Source organism: Maniola jurtina, chromosome 10 (genome assembly GCF_905333055.1).
Source record: "Maniola jurtina chromosome 10, ilManJurt1.1, whole genome shotgun sequence".
Lineage (NCBI taxonomy): Eukaryota > Metazoa > Arthropoda > Insecta > Lepidoptera > Nymphalidae > Maniola > Maniola jurtina.
This window is the reverse complement of record NC_060038.1, coordinates 13,551,821-13,561,053: the sequence shown is the minus strand read 5'-3', so window position 1 is coordinate 13,561,053 and position 9,233 is coordinate 13,551,821.

Sequence of the window (9,233 nt, the reverse complement as noted above, 5' to 3'; positions counted from 1 at the left end):
CGCTGGTGGTGGGAAGATCCAAGCCACTTTGTAATTCCATTGCCTGCTGAAAGCATCCGGGTAATTGCTTGTAGCTCCTTGTGGTCTTCGCTCACATACCTCGGGACTACTGCAGAGGATTTGCTCGCAAAGAGGTCGATTTCTGGTGTGTCCATCTTTTGAAAAATTCTCTTCTGTATCGTTAGATGGAGGTGCCATTCTTGATGACCTTTTAGTCGCGATAGGCAGTCAGCTATTCCGTTGTATCTGTCTGGCAGGTATTTCGGAATGATAGTGATTTTGAGTTGCTGTGCTAAAATCAGGATTTTTGGGGCAATCTTAAGGAGTTTTTGTGATTTCGTCCCACCCTGTTTCCTCATGTAGGAGGCCGCTGTTCTGCTGTCTGTTCGAAAGAAGATTGTTCTCCCCGAGACCTTTTCTAAGTTCATTCGAATCACTTCGAATAAGGTTCATAATTCATTTTGCTTGCAATGCCAGTGATTTTGATAGATACTCCAGTGACGGGACTGTTCCATGCCGTTTATTATAGTACTCCATCCGATGTCTGAGGCGTCGGTGGCTATGAAGATTGATGCTGGGGCGACTTGAATATTCGATGCTTCCGTAATACAAATTTTGGAGCCACCAGATCTTCCTTTATTTGATCCGGCAACGGGAACCTTTTGTATCTCCGTATGTCCGAGAGTGATTTTGCTGCAATCTGAATGCGTCTGTAATACAGAAAGCCTAGTGGGATTACATTGGCCGCAAAGTTTAATTTGCGTAATAACCGCTTAGCGTCCACCCAACACCATTTGCCTTTGGAGAGAGTATTAAGGGTTTCAGAGCGGCCACCCGCATGTCAAACTACCTCTCGCTCTGGTCGCCGAGGTAGGTTCCCGGATTTTTATCGACCCTAAAGGTCTCCGGAGGGGCTGATGTGGCGACCGACTACTGTAGGATGGTTAGACCGCGTTAGGTCGTCGCGCAACTGTTTATTGTTAGACGATGGTGATTCGCAGCAAGCCAATTCCAAGAATTGCACCTGCAAATAACACCTGCGAATAACACCTGCGAACAACACCTGCGAAGTGCACCTGCGTGCCTATTCTGGGGCGCTTGCCACCGGTATGAACCGGTATTTACTGGGTTTAGCGTAATGGAGTACGATGGATTGGGAAAGGCTATAAAAGGGCTTTTCCCACATCCCCCGTGTTCAGTTCGTTCTATTCGCCTGCTTGGGCGGTCGTTGCGTCCACCTTTTGGACGACTCGCGATAGTAAATAGGACACTTCTGTTCCGTGTAAATAACATTCTGTAAATACAAACTCTTAGTGTAACTTGTTTTTTTTTTCCATTATAATATATAAATTTCATTAAGAAAACAAGTTGGATAAATAAAAATAGTGTACATAACTTGGGTGTATCCTTTAGGATCTAACGGAGTCCACATATACCCATACGGTACCCCACAAGTATTTGCACCAATATTTAGTAGTAGATTTTTCCTTTGTTTAGACATGTCCTCTGAGGTTTTGGGTTCATACGATTCGATATTACAGTTAGAAAACCTTGTATTGGGTGGTTTTTTATTAAAGGGTATACAGTAACCTCTTATAACATTTGAGATTGTCTCTGATGCTCCTAAAGATTCCCATAGATCAAACCTTAAGCCAAGCTGACCAGGTATGAATACCTGCGAATTAGGGCTTTTTTTGTAGTGGTTTGAGGGGTCCTGGCTTTATTAGTGCCGGACGTGCCACTATCTTGTTTTGAGCGAGAGTCACGAAAATTACGCTGTTATTTTTGTGGCTTATATTCTTTAAAGTTTTTGGATCCTTTTGAGGCTGTTCTTCTTCCCAATTTTATTATTGGGATGTGCCCCCCCCCCCCTGATCCTTTATCACTTCGGATAATTTTCCTTCAGAAAAGAGATGAGTATCAGAGGGTGGTATGTCATAAAGAGTATTTCTCTCTTGGCTTGGATTCTTTCGTCTCTTCTGCCAGAAGAGTATTGCAGTAGCCCGTCAGAAATTTTCCTAAAAGAGCTGCATGCGCCAAGCATATTATGATCTTGGATCTGGATCTATTGAACGTGTTAGGATCCATTTTTTGGTGAGCTTTTTGGAAAGCTTTTCTTTGCGGCAGCAACCCATATATGTTTTAGTACCCAGGGTCATATCTGTTTTCTCTAGTTGTGCTGTTGAATTCCAGTTAGGTGTTATTGCTGCCAAATGACTGTTGACAGTAAGTGCCAAAAATACTGGAGTGGCGTGGAATGATTTTTGAACAGCGGCGTATCTTATGTTCTTCCAGCCATCTTCGTTCAGTCGTTGACACTTCCGATCTTGATCGACGAGGTTTGGATCTGCTTTGGCTAGCTTGGTTTCAGCTTCAGTGGTGCAAGGTGAAAAGTCACACTGCGGAATATTGCCGGTTGCATTAATAGAGGCCAGTTTTCGCTGAGCCTCGGCGATTTGCGCCACTAATGTAGCTTCTTCGGAATCGGCATTCATTGGGGTACTTAATAATGAGGTGTTTTCCTGAGGCAGAACATTCAGAGAAGGACCTCTAAATTCATCCTTGGGTTCAGTACTGTCTGGTGCTGATTCGAAGGGCTCGTCTAGTTCAGAAATGCCTTAATCACTCTTAGAAGCGAGGACTGAAAACCCAGCTTGCAACGCTTTCGATCGCTTAGGTTTGTTTTGTAAGGCGATCCATCATTTTCACCATGAATGAATCTGTTACGGGAGCCATGTATGGATCTAACGATTCATAGTGTGATATTTGCTGTCGCGCAAGCTGATAGGGGATGTGAGACCCCGTTTTCTCAGTGTGATTTTGCTAGACGAGGCTTCATCCCTTGACATCAGCCGCGGTTTCAGTAGTTTGATTGTCTTAATGAAGTCCTCGTAGGATTTATCATGAATCTTCTCCATAATGCTATGCGGGGAGTATAATAACGCCCTCCCCAGAGGCCATTCTAGCAATTTCCTTTTTATCACCGATATTTCTTTTCCCATGAGATCATTTGGGTAATATGCTGTAGCCATCTTGGCCGTCGGTATTGCGACTCTTAATTTTGCCTCTATCTTATCCCCAAACAAGTAATTGTTTAGTGAGATAGAGTCGTGAGTAAGATAGATCTTGGATCTCTCACGACCTCTAGTCGTCGGGGTAGGCATATTCAATAATTTGAACTATTCTGGAGAAGGAACCTTCTTGTTCTAGTGAGACTGGTCTGAGACCTAGTTCTCCCATAGTTGTAGATGCCATGATCTGGGAAGGTAGCGAAAACGTCATATGAGATGAGTTTTGCTAATTACCACTTTTTGGTTAGTTGATGTGGCGACGTATCAATTGATACGACCGGGCGTCTCAATTGATACGACCGGGCGTCTCAATTGATACGACCGGGCGTCTCAATTGATACGACCGGGCGTCTCAATTGAGACGACCGGGCGCCTGGGTCGTTGGATTGAGTCTTATCGATGCGACTGGACGTCTCAATCGATTCGACCCAACGTCTCAGTTGATACGACTGACACTGGAATTCTTTCCAGCCTATCATGGTGCTATTCTGCCATCACCTACGAAAGGTTTTCCGGCAGTTTGTCGTTCATTGCGAGACGACAAGAATTTCATAATAACATTATGAAATAGTTCGTAGCGTAACTACGAAAAGTTATAATATGTGCCGGAGCAACATATTTTAGCACCAGCTTACATGAGTGATTTCCGTATCAAACTACGGACACCGATGTAAGACTATTATTAACGATTTGTTAGTTCTTAATGTAAATGCTTACATTTGAATAATATTTAATTTTAATTCAATGTTTGAAAAATTTGAATTAATTTCAAATTAATTCTGCGGAATTAATTTCTTACTGACGACGCTGAGATTCAAAAGCGTACTGGAATTAAAATGGCCGACACCACCTGCCTGTGCGCTGACTCCCCTCCACAAATCACCGAGCCGATACGGATCAATGCTCGGGTTGTGTCGTTACGAACTACTAGATGGCGCTGATGTTCTAAAGGGTTATCTCAAGTGGGTCAAGCCTAAAGGCTCGAACACCTAAATAAAGGTTTTCATCTACGCCGTGACATAAATAAACCGATTTTTTAAGTTACATATTATGTTACAGAGCTACCTATATTTTAAATCGTCATTTTTTAAAAGAAAAGACGTGAAAAAAACTTTATGCCTAGCGAAGTGCGGGCGTGTTACTGTAAGGTCAAATCTGTGGTGTCGTCTACTACGCGCGATATTAGAAAAACATGTCCAGAGCAGATTGTTTTTCTGGGTATTTGCGGCACTTAGTATTCGTATAAGGGTCCTAATATATATAAAATAGGAAGGTACCCAGAAATGTGCATTAACGTCCTCATTTTGAATTCAATCTCAAGACAGCATGCTGTTATGAAACATATTAAATAGCTAAGTTTTTATGTTGATGGATTTGAACTCGGCAAACAAGACAAAATTATCAGATAAAACATTACCAGCATACATACCTCACCCTTTAAAAAAGCGGACAAGTGCGAGTCGGACTCGCGCACCGAGGGTTCCATACTCGGATATTTTTTTCGACATTTTACATGGAAAGGAAATGGAATACTTGTCCTCCATTTGAATACCATAATAATTATGACAACCCTGGTTGTGGACTGTGGTATACCAATGTTCGGTACGCGCCGCAACAAATTGCGTTGCAAAGTTACAACCCCCCACAACACAGCAATGTGTCTGCAGCTTAAGCAGTGTTAAAGATGTAATAACTACGAATAAAGAAATCAAATTATAATTAAAATTAGTTAGATAAATTCGTCTGATAAAGTTGTGTAAGGAATGGGGTCCAAAATTGTTTTGTACAAAGATTTACGGTCCTTTTGGATAATTTGTCTTTCTTTATTTTTTGGAAAAATTTTGCATTGAATATAACAATATCTATCAATTTTTGCGCACAAAGTTTTTTTTTAGCACCGCCATGTTTGTCCACATTATGTAACATTGTTATAAAACTTTTTGCGTAGCTTAACAGCACTAATTTTACTATAATATAACATTGCAAAATGTAATAAGTATTCCTAAGTTTGAATAATGTAATATAACATGTTGTTATATAGTGTGGGCCCAAATAAATTCATATTATTTATTACACATTGGTAATTATAATTTTAGTTTAATTTTCTAATAGTTATAATATGTCATTTTTGATGCAGGTTTTAGATACTCAACTATTATTTAAGTTCGTCAAATCTGTTTGCCTTGACTGCTTTTATAACATATTTTATATAATATTTTCTATTTTTTTATGTTTCAGTGTGTTACTCATAAAATTGTATTTTTAGTTCTTTCATATACGTACCTAAATAATTGGGTAGTCTTAAGGTTATTGCATACGAACATGCATTGGACGGTACGGGAGGACTTCTTGAACTATTGTTGGATAACTAAAACGTCCCGTGACCCGTCCCGTCCGTTTTCTAACTATCCAATAACAGTTCGAGAATTTTTTCCGTCGTGCACGTTACTATGCAATGACCCTTATGTCCGTTTTATTGTATGGATATTAATTTGCTTTTTAAAATAATCTACGAAATTGCTTGTAGAAATAATCTACGAAAAATTATTATATTACCAACGTAATTCTTTTTCAATGATATTGGTAATAGTTAATACCTTATGATTTCTGTTGAATTTTTTCGTTTTTTTTCATGGCGGTGATTTACGCTTTATGATAAACGGTGTAACAAAGTATTTAGTTTGTATTAAATAAATATTGTAGATTACAATATAATAGTTTTGATCCTAATATGCATTCAATTGCTCGTAAGTGTAGGATTTCATAATATTCTTATGATGAGTTTAGAATATGTAAGATGCTGCATAATGAGCTCATATTTTGTAACATAATAATTATATAACACGTATATTTACATTGAAATAACATATTGTTATAAGATGTTGTTTAATTAGGTACACACTACACTGCACCGGTCCATTGGACGCAACGAAGGAATATAGCGTTGGGCATCTTCCGTTACTTGTCGGACTAACTGGGGACCGACACCATTGCTGGCTTCCGTTGGTCTGGTGTGTACGCGTCCTTATGCGTAACTAGAAATATTTTTTTTTTACTTAGGTAGACTAACTTTTAGTGAATAACTTAGTTCTAAAATTTTATTGTAATGGCAACATCGATCGGTAAATATGATAGGATAGTCATTATGTTGAACTCTCGATAGTTAACAGTTAGTAATAATAATAGTTTTTACTTACTTAATGATAGTTAACTACTTTTACATTAATAAACTTTCAATGAACTTGATTTATGTGTTTTTATTTGTAAATAAAATAAAACCTTTCCCAAGGACCCGTATACAAAGCAAAGCTGAACGATGTGGTCAGCAGACCAATCAACAGACGATGTAAAAAAGTCAAACAGTACTAAAAGTTCAATGTTGGAAACCTTTTGACGAGAAAATCAACTGTAACTTGTACATGAAATACCAGAGAACACATATTTTTATGCTCTCGAGTGTAAATAAATCGGGAACATTCTAGAATCTAGTGTCTAAGCCTCGCCTCAACTGTTAGGTAAGGTTCTGACGGTATAATTTATTCATGTAAGCTGTAGACTACAGTTGGTGTCACGTCCAAGGGTCTCCGACCTTCAAAGTTCAAGGTCCTTTTGATGCAGTCAGACTGGTGGTGTCGCGACACCGGTGACGTGTACCCATAAGTTTTGACCCTATCAAAAATTATTCAACCCGTTTCGCGGCTAATGGCTGATTCACACCAATTGTGTATGCAGCACGTACACGTGACACATGCGTAGTAGTGATGCGCGTGAACCCATAGACGTAACTGCACGCATTACGTCTATGAACATTCACGCCACGCAAACGGTATGCCATGTCTCATAGTTCCACACAGTACAACGCAATGGTACGCGCTATGTCTATGCTTACGCAGCCTGTGTGAACGAGGTGTGATAAGTTTTCACTTCAATAAATCACGATCCGGTATGCCGGAAAACAAAATGGTTCGTCCATGTGTGAATGAGGCGTTACTGACGTAATCTAAACAATGGATTCAAAGGAACGGCTAGGTACCCAGTATTCAGTTTACACCGACATGTGTATAACTAACTAGAATTTAGTGACTAAATTAAGTGGTGTGATCGAAATGTAAATTAGCTTCCTTTTTCTGAATTTCTAAATTGATTCTATGCTACCTAGTACCGTCGTACTTATTATTTAGGTAACCTATGTCACTCGCAATTTACCTCACGAGATAATTCTCTAGAATTTGTTTTTCATTACAATACAATAAGCTAGGGGGTTAAACATAATATTACCGTAGAGTCTCCTAACTTCAACTTATATACCTAACATCGGCTAAAATTTAAAAAATTCAATATTTTTTTTCCTTTTAAGGAAACACTAATTGTAGTGATTTGGGAAGTATACATATTTAATCATGGCAACATTGCAATGTCATTTGTCAAAATATTGGCGGCCATTTTGGCACAATCGTGAGTAACTTCGGATCACGCACACGCTTCTTTTTTACCGACCCCGAAAATTTGTGTCATTACTCAATACTGCTTGGAGGTAAGTTTTTTAAATCTTTACTACAGTTTACTCATATAATCCATTACCAAAATTAAAAAAATCATTCAGATATGTTCGTTAACTACAGAAATATTAGGGCAGACAATGTTAGGATACAATCTGTAATGTGATGTTGTTCAAACTTCGTCTGCCCTTAGGGTCGTCAAAATTAGAATAAGAACTTATGTTTTTTTTTTGTACTATACTTATATGAAAAAGTACCTGGTCTGTATTTTTTCTTACTCTATACCCTCTATACCTATTTAAAACTGTTATGTATCTGAATAATTACCAAAACGTAGATATATTTTGTATAAATAACTATGTATTTCCTACATAACAAAATGTAAAGTAAGTTGATAAAAGAGTTGATTTCTGGCGCATTTAAGGTGTTTTAAATTGAATGATTGACGTTTTCTGTGCGCTCCATTGATTTAATGATTAAATCAATGGAGCGCACAGAAAACGTCATTGCATACTGCTTATTTTACGCCACAGAAATCGTGCACTGTTAACGATGATGATGAAGATATGCCAAAGATGAAGCCAAAAAAAGTTATAACACCGGTAAAGAATCGTCTGTTCGTTGAAGGAAGTTCTGATGAAGAAGAAGATAACTACACAGTTCATGACAGTAGCAGTTCATGTGGATCAAACTTTAATGAAGATGACAAAGAGAACAGCGATGGTGAACAGAAAACAGAATACATCGAAATAGATAATAATATTATAGATGAAAACATAAGAATAAGTTTTTTTATTAGGTACTACGATTAAAGTGTTTAATTCATTCATCATATTTAATTTTTATTTACGATACCTTTGTGCCACCCCTGAATTTAAGAACGATTTTGGACAAAGTACGACCTAACTTCGTCTACCTAAATAAAAGTATAAAATAAATAAAATTAAAAGGCAAATTAAGATAGTGTATTTGGACTTTTGAATAATTTTATCTTATTTATATTTTTTTGATAAAATTGGCATTATGTTTAAAATAAATTTCCTATGCATAGATGAAGTTTGGAATTTCGCCTTAACTTCGTCTATTTTTTTAACGGTCATTAGCTTGCCTAAACTATAAACAGTAGGTACACTTTCATACACACATAAAAAGAACTATTACTATTGGACGATGTTTGTCAGACATAACAGATTTTTTTACATCCGATTGGCGGAAAATTTGAAAAAAACGGTCAAAAGCAGACGAAGTTAGGGAACTCTACGGTATTTGATGAAGCATGGGGTAGGTACACCATAGTATAGTGGGGGAGCGGCGAGCGAGTGAAGGCGAGGCAAGACAACACTCGTGGCGCCTACTTATTTGTGAGCGGCGCGGGCGGTGCCGCGGCGCCGCGACCGGCCGCCGCCGCGCAAGAGGCGCCCCGCGGTCCGAAACTTGCGTGTGCCGCAAGTTATACGCGGTGTGAGCCTCGACTGTGCCGCGCTATGTGTACCCTGTAGTGCAGTAGTGGGGGGGCGGCGAGCGAGTGAAGGCGAGGCAAGACAACACTCGTGGCGCCTACTTATTTGTGAGCGGCGCGGGCGGTGCCGCGGCGCCGCGACCGGCCGCCGCCGCGCAAGAGGCGCCCCGCGGTCCGAAACTTGCGTGTGCCGCAAGTTATACG